Raw genomic sequence first — 17087 nt, 5'->3', positions numbered from 1 at the left:
TCTATTTTTATATGTGCTATCTTATCTTAGAAAGAACATAAGACTTATATATATTTTTTCTTATTGTATATGGATAGTAAACGAAATAGGTTACAACAAAATTAACATATACTGGAATGCTTGGATGGTATAGTTTCATACAGTTGTACTATTATATATGTTATAAATATATATAATATATAATAAATAAATAATACATATAATGACATTATATAGTACCATTTATATAATGTTATATTCTCTTTGTATGTTCTAAGAGAACACTTTTGAAATAGAGTTTCTTCTTTCTCAATTTTCTTAACTTCAAACCTTCATTTAAAGCCAACCCACCTTAAGTACCTTGCAAGCATTTTTAGAGACATCAATATCCAGATTTTTGAGGTTCACAGCACACTACCTCACAAGCTTTTGACAAGCACAACTCTACTGACTTTCTAGTCTATTTAAGCTAATTGTGAAAGTTACTCGTGGCTCTTATTATCACACTGTTCTCTTGGACCACAGCAGCTAGAAGCAGGGTGCTGTCATAAAAAGGATTGTAAGTTGAACTTTCTGAAAGCACTGATATCAACCAGTTTTAATGAAAACAAAAGTGGCAATTTCACATGGTCCAGCCTAATACACAAGTATTATAGCATTATTCTCCTCACATCTTCCCACCATTTTCTGATCTACTGAAATTGCCTTTATCTAACCTGCTATTTGACTTCTCACTAATCCCTGGAAATCAACCTGCAATTAACTTAGATTTTTTTAGCCAGTGTAACGTGAGTATAAAATCCTAGGGTCATGGCTCTTCTTTTTATTTGTGGTGTAATTTGGTAACACATTTCTCTGGCTCTCTAAGCTCAGTTTACTCATGGAGAAAAAAGGATAAAGGGATAAAACATGTTTTATCCTTAACATGTTTGGGGAAGATTACATAAAGGTAAACATATACACATTGAGAAGTATAGTAGATCATTGATAAATGGTAATTCCCTTTCTTTCTCTAGATTTTTGGGTGTCACTCCCAGCCTGAATCTCGAGGTCAACCCTTACAACCATTACAGGCCCTCAGTACAAATCATTCTTTTAGCAAGTAATTGATGAACTCCTATGTTTCTAGCTCTATGTAGTGTTCTGATGATTATTGGTAAATAAATAAATAGTAACCTTCACTGAGTTTACCACTTAATAAAAAAGCCTCTAAGAAAATGAGTGAATAAACACATGAAAGCAGAATTGTATTAAACCAAGGGTTTTGAAGAAAGCAAACAAGGTGCGATAGAACAACAGAATATTAGTGACTCAGTAAAAGGAGCCCTCTCTCTCTTTCTCTCTGATTTATTTTCCCAATCCAACATCTTTTTCCTCACTACTGCTTCAGAATTGGTTAATTTTGTTAAAGAAAGTCAAAATATGTGACTGATTGTTTTAATTATAATAGATTCTGTTTGAACCTTACCACTATTTATGAGCCCTAAATAAAAGGACTGACAAGGAACAAAGTTTTTCAGCGATTCCTTAAATACCCGTCCATATTCAAACAATGTAGTTTGGAGAGCTGGATTATTTCATTCCAGTCCCTTACTTCTGAGAGGGTGTTTTGAAGAAAGGGGTTGACAGTCATCTCTCAAAAAAAGAGGGGATGCAAAACACAAGAGGAGAGCAGGGACTGGCCAGAAAAGGAGATTCAGGAATTGCCATGGGAAGAGTTGGGGGCTGTGAGATCATTCATAATAACCAGTCTCTTTGGTTTTCAGTTACTTCCTCCTCTTTAAGAGCCACCCCACCCTCCTTTTGCTCATTTTACCTTGGTGTTTGTTTTGTTGTTCTAAGGGAGCAATCTTGTTTTTTTAAAGATTTTATTATTTATTTGAAATAGAGAGGGACAGAGATAGTGACAGACATAGCAACAGAGAGCCCAGGTGGGGAGAAGAGGGAGAAGCAGGCTTCCCCACTGAGCAGGGAGCCCATCATGGGGCTCGATCCCAGAACCCTGGGATTATGACCTGAGCCGAAGGCAGACACTTAACCGACTGAGCCACCCAGGCACCCCTCAAGGGAGCAATCTTTTGAAAGCTTGCTTATCCATTATTTCCAGCAGCTAAAAGTTTTCTTTTGTCTGGGCCTTCTCATGAACTCCCTATCTACTCTGAATTTACATAACCATTTATCTTTCTGTTTCTTATCCTTAAACTTTCAACTTTGAGCTGTCATTGCTCAGGTATAGATACCATTTCCTCTACGAGATTTTGCCTCTTTTGAGATCAGGGTCATATTTTGTATGTCCACATCTCTCAAGGTGTCTGTTATATTGCCTTATGCAAGATACATATTTAAAAGAGTTTGAAAGAATAAAGTTGATGCAGTAAGTGTTTATTCATAATTCTTTACTTTCTGAGCATCAGTGAAGGAAAACATTTCTACAGCTGCAGTGAATGTTTTCTATATAAAAAATCATAAAGTGTCTCTAATAAAGATGCTTTGTTCAGATTGTGGCTCTAAGTTGAAGTACATAACTTTTAAGATCTCATATATGGCTACTTTGAAGAGAACAACGTTTCTAACAAGTTAAGACTTAATTGGAACAAAGGATTCTTCCAATGAAAGCACTGTAAAAATGCTTGAGGTTCTTTAACTGATAGAATTAAACTCTTTCTTTTTTATTATTTTATTATTATTATTATTATTTTAAATAAAAAATAATAAAGAATTTAACTCTTTCTAACTGGGAACTACTCCTCAGGTTTTCTATGCTTAACCGGCTTCTGAAATAATCAATATGTACTTATCTGAACAGTGGTCCTCTGGGTACTTATTATATGAAGACACAGAAATGTATCAGTGCCTCCAATGTACCTACCATTTTACTTTCCTCCTTCCTTCCTTTTTGACCCACTTTTTGCTTCCTATCTCTTAAACTTGTCATTGGTGTGGGGGGGACACATTGCTATTTAGGTGTATATTGATTATGGACCTTCACTCTGGGTGTTATAGTTTGAGAATGCACTTGGCAGTTTATTTCTGGTCCACAGAGGGGAAGAATGATCAGTAAGTCTCATTTATTTGCTTCTGTCCCTTCTGAAAAGTACTGAGACAATTCTTTCAACACCCTTGCTGTCCTCATGGAGGGCACCCAATATACTTCTGAACAAGGCTGAAGTATAGATGTTATTTGTCCCTCTGTCATCACCTTATTCTGATGTAGTATTTTCCTAATTACAGCTGTAAGACAGTTTTTGGTCAGAGACTCTGGATAAATAATTCTCCCAATTTATCCTAGTGGAAAAAGTTGGCAAATACGTCATATTCTACCTTTTCCCCCAAATTAATAGAAACATTTATGTAAATGATACACATTAGCAGCTGACCTTGAAGAATAATAGCATTTCCCACATATAAACAGGTCTCCGCTTGGCACTTCACTCGTGATAATGATCAGGAACAGGTGTTTATTCTCAGTTTGCAGGTTAATTATGGATCCATTAAAGTTTAGAAGTTGAGCATTTCTCTCATGTGATTCCAAATTTTGCTATTTTCATCTACACAGTGGGTTTATGTTCTCTTATTTCCAAAGAACATATGCTCTGCAATGGTAATATGGTCCATAGCATATTCAATATTACATAAACGTTCTTTCTCTTGAAGAATTTACCTACAAATGTGATATATACTTAGCTCCCTTCCTCATTTTTAAAGTTCATTTAAATGGCAAATGGTGGATTTATTTTAAATGTTTTTACTTTTTATCCATGTACTTTTATAAAAATTTGTACATATTTTTATGCTGCATTTTCAAGAACATTTATTTCCAACAACACAGATAAATATATTCCTGCCTATCTGGATTTTTTATTTGTTTTCTATGAGGGAGGGACTAATCTGAAAACAAACTAGAATTAGTCATAAAAGCTTTACCAAAAATGGAGTAAATCACATATTCATAACAGCATTGTCCCACTTTGCAATGGTCAGCAGTAAGCACTAATCTTATTTAAATACAATGATAAAAAAAATGTTTTAAAAGAGACTATTTCAAGGTAAGTCATGGAAATCATAGTAAAGTTACCTGGTGAATCTTCAAAATGTTGGAAAATAGAAATCTTACTGGAGTTAGTGAGAGAAATATTTGACCCAACATGAGATGCACTGAAGTGTAAGGATGTTTTTTTTAATTTTTTTATTGTTATGTTAATCACCATACATTACATCATTAGTTTTTGATGTAGTGTTCTATGATTCATTGTTTGTGTATAACACCCAGTGCTCCATGCAGAACGTGCCCTCTTTAATACCCATCACCAGGCTAACCCATCCTCCCAAACCCTCCCCTATAGAACCCTCAGTTTGTTTTTCAGAGTCCATCTTCTCTCATGGCTCGTCTCCCCCTCCGATTTCCCCCCCTTCATTCTTCCCCTCCTGCTATCTTCTTCTTCTTTTTTTTTTTTAACATATATTGTATTATTTGTTTCAGAGGTACAGATCTGTGATTCAACAGTCTTGCACAATTCACAGCGCTCACCATAGCACATACCCTCCCCAATATTTATCACCCAGCCACCCCATCCCTCCCACCCCCACCACTCCAGCAACCCTCAGTTTGTTTCCTGAGATTAAGAATTCCTCATATCAGTGAGATCATATGATACATGTCTTTCTCTGTTTGACTTATTTCGCTCAGCATAACACCCTCCAGTTCCATCCACGTTGTTGCAAATGGCAAGATTTCATTCCTTTTGATGGCTGCATAATATTCCATTGTATATATATATACCACCTCTTCTTTATTCATTCATCTGTTGATGGCCATCTTGGCTCTTTCCACAGTTTGGCTATTGTGGACATTGCTGCTATAAACATCGGGGTGCACGTAGCCCTTCAGATCCCTACATTTGTATCTTTGGGGTAAATACCCAGTAGTGTAATTGCTGGATCATATGGTAGCTCTATTTTCAACTTTTTGAGGAACCTCCATACTGTTTTCCAGAGTGGCTGCACCAGCTTGCATTCCCACCAACAGTGTAGGAGGGTTCCCCTTTCTCCACATTCCTGCCAACATATTTCGTTTCCTGACTTGTTAATTTTAGCCATTCTGACTGGTGTGAGGTGATAGCTCATTGAGGTTTTGATTTGGATTTTGCTGATGCCGAGTGATGTTGAGCACTTTTTCATGTGTCTGTTGGCCATTTGGATGCCTTCTTTGGAAAAATGTCTGTTCAAGTCTTCTGCCCATTTCTTGATTGGATCATTTGTTCTTTGGGTGTTGAGTTCCATAAGTTCTTTATAGATTTTGGATACAAGCCCTTTATCTGATATGTCATTTGCAAGTATCTTCTCCTATTCTGTCAGTTGTCTTTTGGTTTTGTTGACTGTTTCTTTTGCTGTGCAAAAGCTTTTTATCTTGATGAAGTCCCAATAGTTCATTTTTGCCCTTGCTTCCCTTGTCTTTGGCGATGTTTCTAGGAAGAAGTTGCTGCGGCTGAGGTCGAAGAGGTTGCTGGCCGTGTTCTCCTTTAGGATTTTGACAGACTCCTGTCTCACATTGAGGTCATTCAACCATTTGGAGTCTATTTTTGTGTGTGGTGTAAGAAAATGGTCCAGTTTCATTCTTCTGCATGTGGTTATCCAATTTTCCCGAAATCATTTGTTGAAGAGACTGTCTTTTCTCCATTCGACATTCTTTCCTGCTTTGTCAAAGATTAGTTGACCATAGAGTTGAGGATCCATTTCTGGGCTCTCTATTCTGTTCCATGGATCTATGTGTCTGTTTTTGTGCCAGTACCATACAGTCTTGATGATGCCAGCTTTGTAATAGAGCTGGAAGTCCGGAATTGTGATGCTGCCAGCTTTGCTTTTCTTTTTCAACATTCCTCTGGCTATTCGGGGTCTTTTCTGGTTCCATACAAATTTTAGGATTATTTTTTCCATTTCTTTGAGACAAGTGGATGGTGTTTTGATGGGGATTGCTTTGCATGTGTAGATTGCTCTAGGTAGCATTGACATCTTCACAATATTTGTTCTTCCAATCCATGAGCATGGAACGTTTTTCCATTTCTTTGTGTCTTCCTCAATTTCTTTCATGAGTATTGTATAGTTTTCTGAGTACAGATTCTTTGCCTCTTTGGTTAGATTTATTCCTAGGTATCTTATGGTTTTGGGTGCAATTGTAAATGGGATCAACTCCTTAATTTCTCTTTCTTCTGTCTTGTTGTTGGTGTATAGGAATGCCACTGATTTCTGTGCATTGATTTTATAGCCTGCCACTTTACTGAATTCCTGTATGAGTTCTAGCAGTTTTGGGGTGGAGTCTTTTGGGTTTTCCACATAAAGTATCATATCATCTGCAGACAGTGAGAGTTTGACTTCTTCTTTGCTGATTTGGATGCCTTTGATTTCTTTTTGTTGTCTGATTGCTGTGGCTAGGACTTCTAATACTATGTTGAATAGCAGTGGTGATAGTGGACATCCCTGCTGCGTTCCTGACCTTAGGGGAAAAACTCTCAGTTTTTCCCCATTGAGAATGATATTCGCTGTGGGTTTTTCATAGATGGTTTTTTTGATATTGAGGTAGGTACCCTCTATCCCTATACTCAGAAGAGTTTTGATCAAGAAAGGATGCTGTACTTTGTCAAATGTTTTTTCTGCATCTATTGAGAGGATCATATGATCCTTGTTCTTTCTTTTATTAATGTATTATATCACATTGATTGATTTGCGGATGTTGAACCAACCTTGCAGCCCAGGGATAAATCCCACTAGGTCATGGTGAATAATCCTTTTAATGTACTGTTGTATCCTATTCGCTAGTATTTTGGTGAGAATTTTTGCATCGTGTTCATCAAGTATATTGATCTGTAATTCTCCTTTTTGATGGGGTCTTTGTCTGGTTTTGGGATCAAGGTAATGGTGGCCTCATAAAACGAGTTTGGAAGTTTTCCTTCCATTTCTATTTTTTGGAACAGTTTCAGAAGAATAGGTGTTAATTCTTCTTGAAATGTTTGGTAGAATTCCCCTGGGAAGCCATCTGGCCCTGGGCTCTTGTTTCTTGGGAGATTTCTGATGACTGCTTCAATTTCCTTAGTGGTTATAGGTCTGTTCAGGTTTTCTATTTCTTCCTGGTTCAGTTTTGGTAGTTGATACATCTCTAGGAATACATCCATTTCTTCCAGGTTATCTAATTTGCTGGCATAGAGTTGCTCATAATATGTTCTTATACTTGTGTGTATTTCTTTGGTGTTGGTTGTGATCTCTCCTCTTTCATTCATGATTTTGTTGATTTGGGTCATTTCTCTTTTCTTTTTGATAAGTCTGGCCAGGGGTTTATCAATCTTGTTAATTCTTTCAAAGAACCAGGTCCTAGTTTCGTTGATCTGTTCTACTCTTCTTTTGGTTTCTATCTCATTGATTTCTGCTCTGATCTTTATTATTTATCTTCTCCTGCTGGGTTGAGGCTTTATTTGCTGTTCTTTCCCCAGCTCCTTTAGGTGTAGGGTTAGGTTGTGTATTTGAGACCGTTCTTGTTTCTTGAGAAAGGCTTGTATTGCTATATACTTTCCTCTTAGGACTGCTGTGGCTGCATCCCAAAGATTTTGAACAGTTGTGTTTTCATTTTCATTGGTTTGCATGATTTTTTTAAATTCTTCTTTAATTTCCTGGTTGACCCATTCATTCTTTAGTAGGATGCTCTTTAGCCTCCATGGATTTGAGTTCTTTCTGACTTTCCTCTTGTGATTGAGTTCTAGTTTCAAAGCATTGTGGTCTGAAAATATGCAGGGAATAATCCCAATCTTTTGGTTCCAGTTGAGACCTGATTTGTGACCTAGATGTGATCTAATCTGGAGAATGTTCCATGGGCACTAGAGAAGAATGTGTATTCTGTTGCTTTCAGATGGAATGGTCTGAATATGTCTGTGAAGTCCATTTGTTCCAGTGTGTCATTTAAAGTCTTTATTTCCTTGTTGATCTTTTGCTTAGGTGATCTGTCCATTTCAGTGAGGGGGGTGTTAAAGTCCCCCACTATTATTGTATTGTTGTCGATGTGTTTCTTTGCTTTTGTTATTAATTGCTTTATATAATTGGCTGCTCCCATGTTAGGGGCATAGATATTTACAATTGTTAGATCTTCCTGTTGGATAGACCCTTTAAGTAGGATATAGTGTCCTTCCTCATCTCTTATTACAGTCTTTGGTTTAAAATCTAATTTGTCTGATATAAGGATTGCCACTCCAGCTTTCTTTTGGTGTTCATTAGCATGGTAAGTTGTTTTCCACCCCCTCACTTTCAATCTGTGGGTGTCTTCGGGTCTAAAATGAGTCTCTTGCAGACAGCATATCGATGGGTCTTGTTTTTTTTTATCCAATCTGATAGCCTGTGTCTTTTGATTGGGGCATTTAGCCCATTTACATTCAGGGTAACTATTGAAAGATAGGAATTTAGTGCCATTGTATTGCCTTTAAGGTGACTGTTACTGTATATTGTCTGGGTTCCTTTCTGGTCTATGTTGCTTTTAGGCTCTCTCTTTGCTTAGAGGACCCCTTTCAATATTTCTTGTAAGGCTCGTTTTGTATTTGCGAATTCCTTTAGTTTTTGTTTGTCCTGGAAGCTTTTGATCTCTCCTTCTATTTTCAATGACATCCTAGCTGGATATAGTATTCTTGGCTGCATATTTTTCTTGTTTAGTGCTCTGAATATATCCTGCCAGTCCTTTCTGGCCTGCCAGGTCTCTGTGGATAGGTCTGTTGCCAGTCTAACATTTCTACCATTGTAGGTTACATATCTCTTCTCCTGGGCTGCTGTCAGGATTTTCTCTTTGTCTCTGAGACTTTTAAGTTTTACTATTAGATGTCAGGGCATTGACCTATTTTTATTGATTTTGAGGGGATCCTGTGCCTCCTGGATTTGATGCCTGTTTCCTTCTCCAAATTAGGGAAGTTCTCTGCTATAATTTGCTCCAATATACCTTCTGCCCCTCTCTCTCCTTATTCTTCTTCAGGGATCTCAATTATTCTAATGTTGTTTCATCTTATGTTATCACTTATCTCTCGAATTCTGCCCTCATGATCCAGTAGTTGTATATCTCTCTTTTTCTCAGCTTCTTTATTTTCCATCGTTTGGTCTTCTATATCACTGATTCTCTCTTCTGCCTCATTTATCCTAGCAGTTAGCGCCCCCATTTTTGCTTGCACCTCATTAATAGCCTTTTTGATTTCAACTTGGTTAGATTTTAGTTCTTTTATTTCTACAGAAAGGGTTTCTCTAATAACTTCCATGCTTTTTTCAAGCCCAGCTAGTATCTTTAAAATCATCATTCTGAACTCTATTTCCGACATCGTACTAATTTCCATATTGAGTAGGTCCCTGGCAGTCGGTACTGCCTCTTGTTCTTTTTGTTGAGGTGATTTTTTCCATCTTGTCATTTTGTCCAGAGGAGAATAGATGAATGAGAGAACAAACTGCTAACAGCATAACAATGTCCCCAGAAAATATACTCTAAACACATCAGAAAAGACCTGAAACCGGGGGAAAAGAAAGGGAAAGAAAGAAAAAAGAAAAAAAAAAAGAAAAAGGAAAAGATAAAAGCAAACAAAAACAGAACAAAACAAAAAAAACGAATATGATCAAAGATGATCAGGCTGGTGCATAGATCGGTGCCACACACTAGATTTTGTGTGTATTTTGGTCTGTTAGAAGAAAGTTCTTCCCAAAATTTTAAAGAAAGAAAAACTTATATATGTATAAAAATAAGGGTTGATATGATGAAGGGATGGAATATGACTGTAAAGATGAAAATTATAAAAGATTTTATAAAAGGAATTGATAAGAATTTGTTTGAAAAAAGAAAGAAGAGGATTTAAAAAAAAAAAGAAAAAAAAGAGGGAGGGAATGTGATCAGGCAGGAGACTAGAACAAAGTCATACACTAGCAATTTAGGGTATATTTTGATCTGTTAGAAAAAACTGTATCTCAAAATTTTAAAAAGAGAACAACTTATATATATATATATATATATATATGCCAAAAATAAGGGTAACTACTATAAAGGGATAGAATATGATTCTAAAAATGAAAAATAAAAAATGTTTTTTAAAAAAGGGATTGATAAGATGTTGGTTGAAAAAGGGAAAAAAAAAAGACAGTAAAAAAAAAAAGTAACTTTGAAAGACTAAAGAATCGTGGTAAAAAAGCCATGAATTCTATGTGCAGTACTCCCCTAGTGCTTGAGTTCTGTGGTTCTCATTGATTGGTAAACTTGGTCTTGGGTGGCAGTTCTTGCTGATCTTCTGGGGGAGGGGCCTGTTGCTGTGGTTCCCAAATGTCTTTGCTGGAGGCGGAATTGCCCCGCCCTTTCTGGGTGTGGGCTAAGTAATCTGCTCCGGTTTGCTCTCGCGAGCTTTTGTTCCCTGCAAGCTTTTGGTACAGCTTTGGAGGACGAGAGTGAAAATGGCGGCCTCCTAATCTCCGCCTTGGAGGAGCTGAGAACTTGGCGCCCCACTCCTCAGTGAGCCCCCAGAGAAAAGCAGTCAATCACTCCTATCTCCCTGGTCTCCAGCTGCACTCCGTGCTCACCCGGCCTGTGACTGAGCATTTCTATCTCTGGCACCTGACCCCGTGTGGAGTCTCCAAACCCAGCAGATCCCTGCGGTGTGCTCCGATGCTGCTCCTCCCAGGGGAGGAAGGGGAGTCTCCCCAATCTACCGCTTGTTGAGTCCCTGCTGGAAGAGCAGTGGCCTGACTGTGCCGCGGATCACAGTTTATGGCAACCCTGAGCTGAGAGCCTGCTCCTCGGCTCTGTCTCTGCAGCCGGCTTCCTTGCTCTGATACCTGGGAGCTCTGCTGCACTCAGGCACCCCCGGTCTTTCTGTAACCCCGAGGGTCCTGAGTCCACACTGTCCCACAAGGTTTCCACCCCCTGCTTAGCCACTGGAGCGACGTCCCTCAGCGGAGCCGACTTCTAAAATTTCTGATTTTGTGCTGTGCTGCTCTATCACTTGCCTGTAGCGGCCAATGGAACCCCCTCCCCGTCCATCTATCCTCCCAAATATCGCCTCGGATTCACTTCTCCGCACGTCCTACCTTCCAGAAAGTGGTCGCTTTTCTGTTCAGACAGTTGTTGCTATTCTTTTCTTCGATCTCTTGTTGAGTTCGTAGATGTTCAGAATGGTTTGATCCCTATCCAGCTGAATTCCTGGGACCAGAGGAAATTTATGTCTCCTACTTCTCCGCCATCTTGCTCCTCCCCTCATGTAAGGATGTTTTAAGTGTATTGGAAATGTAATTAAAGTGGAGTAGAAACAGAAATGGGTAAGACATATGACAAAGCCAAGAATATTAACATAGATATCAAGTCTGCAATACATCTAAGTAAAAACCAAAAATAAAATAATTTTTGATGCAGAAATAATTTAAATATAGTTATTTTTGTTAACAATTAAGTATTTGGGTACTTGAAATAGTCCCATATATTTTGCTATTTTAAATTCATTTAAAATAATTTTAAATCAAGTAAGAGTTTACTATTCAGTTAAAGGTACAGGACAAGGCAGCATGTTTTAAATAAAGATACCTGAGAAATGATTTCAAAAATGTGGGAGAAACAAAACAAGAAATAAAGCTAACATTTATTCAGTGCCTACTGTGTGCCTGATATTCCTTTAGAAATTTTCCCATGAGTTTTTCCAGTCAATTCTCACAGATAGCTTGACAGGTTAAAATACTGGCATTTCACAGATAAAGCAACTGAAAGTTGGAAATTTGTACCTGAATACACACAAGCACTGAGTAATGGAGTCAGGATTCAAACTCATCTCTCTTTCTTTTTTTTTTTTTTTAGATTTTTTATTTATTTGACAGAGAGAGAGAGAGCACAAGCAGGGGGAGGAAGAGAGGGAGAAACAGGCTCTCTGCTGAGCAGGGGTTCAATGTAGGACTCAATCAATCCCAGGACCCTGAGCCGAAGGTAGATGCTTAACCAACTGACCCACCCAGGCGCCCCTCAACCTCATCTCTTACTCTATCATTTCACATTCTTCTCAGAGAAAGCTTAGTGACATCCACCTCTGCAGAAATGTATGTGCTTGCTTGTAGAAAGGATCTGAACCTGCATTAAAGAACAATCTAAAGCTGGGCGCCTGGGTAGCTCAGTCATTAAGCGTCTGCCTTCAGCTCAGGTCATGATCCCAGGGTCCTGGGATCGAGCCCCACGTCGGGCTCCCTGCTTAGCGGGAAGCCTGCTTCTCCCTCTCCCACTCCCCCTGCTTGTGTTCCCTCTCTCGCTGTGTCTTTGTCTGTCAAATAAATAAATAAAATCTTAAAAAAAAAAAAAAGAACAATCTAAAGCTATTCAGTTGGAGCAGCCATGAGGCAGAGATATTAGATTTTTTGTGTGTGTGTGGTTATTATTTACAGTGGGAGAAAGAACTGCTGTGTTGGAGGAGATTTAGTTCAGTAAGTGCTGTTCATGTCTGAGAAAGAAGGAATGATGCAGTAAGGGTCTGCAGAGACACCATGGGTACTTGTTTCCTGGCACACTTGACTCCCAAATAAAGGCTCTCACTGATATGATAAAGCATGAAAAGCAGGTAAGGCTTGTAGCCTGAAGAAGAGGTAGGAGATGTAACAGCCAATTTTCACATCCTCTTATAATTAAAATTTGAAAAAAGCACACTTTGGACATGTTTGTGTGCTCCCTTGTTTTAATCGAAGACTATAAGTACAGAAATAACTTGAACTCCCAAATCTTCAGCCTGAAGACTTTTTCTAACACAAAATAGCCTGAAGACTTTTTCTAACACAAAAAGCTGACAATGCTGATAAAAAATAGGCCTGAACCTCAGATTTATTACAGGATGAGAGTTATGAGTTTAATAGAAAAAAAGAAGTTTCAATGATAAGCAGTGAATATAAGAAGATTGATTATAAAACAGTTAAGGTCTTCCAAAGGTGGCTTACAAATGTCCTACCTCTGGGACTAGGGGGAAGGTACCGCTGTTAATAGGGCTATTGTCACAAATTCATCTTCCACCTGCTGGGTGATTGGCACCTAGCTTAATGGAAGATGATTTTCCCATCTAACTGCTTAGCTCATGGATGGGCAAAGAATTATTTGAAGAACATCTTTTAAAATTAGGACATTTGTGAAATCTCTTTTTAAAGAAATTTGGAGTTCTCTAGTAATGTTACAGATTTCTATCTTTTATGAACATGCATTTCCACTCTTAATTATATATACTTCAGAAAAACTCATGCACATATGCATGAGGAAAAATATTCCTGATAGTGAAACAGAAAATTTAAATGACCATCAGTGGGAGAATGGATGTATTTATATAATGGAATACCTTACAGCAGGTAAAATGAATAAGCTACACCACTTCTATCAAGAGTTGAACCTAGGGGTGCTTGGGTGGCTCAGTCTTGATTTCAGCTCAGGTCATGATCTTGGGGTCCTGGGATCGAGCACTGCATTGGGCTCTGCGCTCAGTGGGGAGTCTGCTTGAGATTTTCTCTCTTCCCACTGTGTGTGCATGCCCGCATGCGCTCTCTCCCTCTGCAAAATAAATAAATAAATCTTTTAAAAAAAGAGTTGAATATAAAAAAAAGTTGAATAAAAACAATAAAGTGGTGATGTATGTTGACACTTAAAATATTTAAAATGTGCAAAATGATATTCTATATTATTTATAGATATTTCATAAAAATCATATACTTATAATTTATTTTATTTATAATGTATAATTTACATTATAGATATACTTAACATTATTTGTATTTACATATAAATATTAAATATGTTATATATGAACACAGAGCTCCAGGAATGAGCTTGCCTCTGGATGGAGCATATATGGGATTAAAGAAGAATATAAAGGGGGTCTCAGTTGTATCTGTAAATATTGTGTGTGTGTCTGAGTGTGGCACAGATGGGGCTCTTTGGGAAGCAAACTCTGACTCAGTATTTAGGGTGCAGAATGTTGATTAAGGAGTGTCCTTGGGATCAACATCTGTTGAAGGAAGAGGATAGAAGTGGGGACAAGGGTGAGGGGAGAAGTTAAACCGTGTGGCAAAGTCACTGGCAGCCTCAGCTGACCCCATGAGGACCTCTGCCACTAAAATGGCCCATCAGAGATGTCTTACCTTGGGACAGAATACTGGGTCTTTTATACCTCAACCTGAATCCATGACTGGATATGGCTGTTCGGGAAGGGCTTGTCTGGCACAGAGCAAATCAAGTGAAGCTGAGGCAGTCTGTGAGCTGAAGACTGTCAACTGACAGCACTCCCAGCAGCAGCTAGATTAATAAATTCTTCTCTGAAGGGGATCAGGGCACAATTAAATAAAGCAAGTCAAAGACAAATTGAGTAATAAAACTGGGAATAAATATTTGCAAAGAATATGGTTGACAAAGGAATAATTTCCTTAGTACATAAATATTTCTTATAGCTCATGAGAAAAAATAAATCAAACAATCCAACAGAAAAGTGAGCAGAGAACATAAACTATTCAGTCCTACCATATATGCATATGCACATGCACAAAAGCAGGCAAATGACTTCTAAACAAATAAAAAGATGATGTCTCCTAAGATTGAAGAAATACAACTTAAAACCATAATTAATTTGAAATTTTTAATTATAAAGAGAATTCTGTTACAAAGTTATGGTAATACCACAGTGATATATTGATGTAAACTGTTTAAAATGCGTGAACAATTTTGCAATATGTCTCAATTTTTTTAAAGTTTATACTTTTTGACCCAGAAATCTGCCTTTCAAAAATATATCCAATAAATATACCCACATATATGAACAGAGACTTTTTATGTGATCAAATTTTAAAAAGCAAAAAATACTGGAAATGAATAAGCAAATCTCTAACAATATGGGACTTTTTAATAAATTATTCTAGACCCACACAACAGAACAATATACAGTCATTTAAAAACAGTATGTCTCCTTTTAAGTTATAGAATAGTTAAAAGCTATTTCTTTTTGTGAATAAAGAGCAGTAGAGAAAACTATACATATTGCCACCATTTATGCTCTTTCTTTATATAAATACTTATTCAACTCACACACACTCATGCATGTATAGACATGCATACACACACTCTATGAATGCTCAGGGTATAATCTCACTGAAAGCATACAGTATAGATAGGTAACACTGTTAGGAAAAGAAATTAAGAAACTCAAGGTCAGGGAGAGAAGAATTACTTTTCAAATTTGTAATCAATTATTTTCTCTATGAATCCATTTCTCTTTAAAAATCTCAGGTTTTTCGGGGTGCCTGGGTGGCTCAGTCATTAAGTGTCTGCTTTGGCTCAGGTCATGATCCCAGGGTACTGGGGTCGAGCCCCACATCGGGCTCTCTGCCTGGCGGGAAGCCTGCTTCTCCCTCTCCCACTCCCCCTGCTTGTGTTCCCTCTCTCGCTGTGTCTCTGTCAAATAAATAAATAAAATCTTTAAAAAAAAAACTCAGGTTTTTCAGTGACCAACAAATAAAAATAAAACAAAAACTATGTGAAAGAAATGGAAAAAATCCAAAAGTCACGTAATTTCTTTCTTATGGTGGTGAGATTTTTCTGTTGTTTTTCTTTCCTTGCAATGGATATATTACATAAATATATCAGAATATATTTATAAAAATAAGTAAATATATTTTTCAAGGATAACTAATTTTTCAGTTTTAGGTATTAAAGAAGGAACATCAAAGTTTTGCCTAAGTTTTATATTTCCCTAAATTTTATTTCAAAGCATATTTTCTGTATCGCCTTAGGTACTTAGATTAATTTTTAATGTAAATTAATAGAACACTTATAAAATGCAGATACCAAAAAAGAAGGAGAAATGGAAACTTCATAATTTCCACCGCTAAGTAATGACTAAAGCTTTTATATTTTTGCTGGCGATATCTTGTGATGTGTGTATGTATGAATCATACTCATTTTTTTCTTTTTTGCACATAATCCACCATGAATATTTCCACATTTTCATATTTTGTGTTCATAATGTAATCAACATTTGTGTTTCTATTTGAATAAAATGATATTTTTGTTTATTTTTTTACTTTAGAAAAATAAAATATTTTGTGTTCATACAAATTTTGTATGAAATTGAAATTTCATCCTATTTAAAAAGATGTTATTCATTTTACATGCTTCCAAACAAGGTACCTCTGCCATTTAATGACAACTTCCTGCAAAGGGAAGTGTAAGGCAACAATACATGATTGTAATCACTTGAGAAATGGCCTAGAAAATTCAGCTCAATATTAGCAATTGCAAAAATCACAGTATGAAATGTTTGAAGGTAAACAACACTTGTAAGGAATCTATAATGAAAATTACTGTGTAACAAACCTTAGTAATCTTTGAAAATATACCAACAAAAGCACTTCGGAACATTTTGAACTCATATTCAGTGTAATGATTTTTCTCTGAAAATGAGCAATGCATACAGAAGAGTTTAGGGACTTGGTTTGCATTACAGGGGATGTGCTGATCCTCTGCCATGAAAAGCTTTTGGGCATGTATTCTAGACATTAAATTATGGTAATTGAAATGGGAAAATGTCTGTAGCCTTTCTCAATGTGTTTGGGTTAGTTGCACATGAACATCTGCTTTTCCTTTATAACCCGAGACTGGAGAATAGCATCAATTTGCAGGCATTAACAACTTCTGCTCACAAAACCGCAGACAACTCTCTGTTGGAACACCACACCATCCAGGGTGCTCAGGGAACAACCTCTAAACGCTTACACCAACATCAAGCCAAATAATGCACTTGCCGAAAAAGAAAGGGATCCATATTCAACCATTTCCTTCTTTGTCTTTCCCTTGGGTAGATGCAAAAGTTCATATTTTTGCCATTTTAAATCACAAATGGCAAGTTATTAGAAGTGTTTACGACAAATTGATACAACTAAAAGTTATCTCAACCTTTTCATCCTACTGCCTACAGAAATCCATGGTATCTTTTTACATTCTCTCTCTGTATACATTGCAATACATTATTTCTGTACCTAGATTTTTCCATTCATATTTAGCATAGGTGTGATAAATGTGAAAATAGATATTGTTTAGAGAAACACATACTATTCCATTT

This window comes from Halichoerus grypus, chromosome 7, assembly GCF_964656455.1.
Source record: "Halichoerus grypus chromosome 7, mHalGry1.hap1.1, whole genome shotgun sequence".
In the NCBI taxonomy this organism is placed as follows: Eukaryota; Metazoa; Chordata; class Mammalia; order Carnivora; family Phocidae; genus Halichoerus; species Halichoerus grypus.
This window is presented reverse-complemented; position numbering follows the sequence as displayed.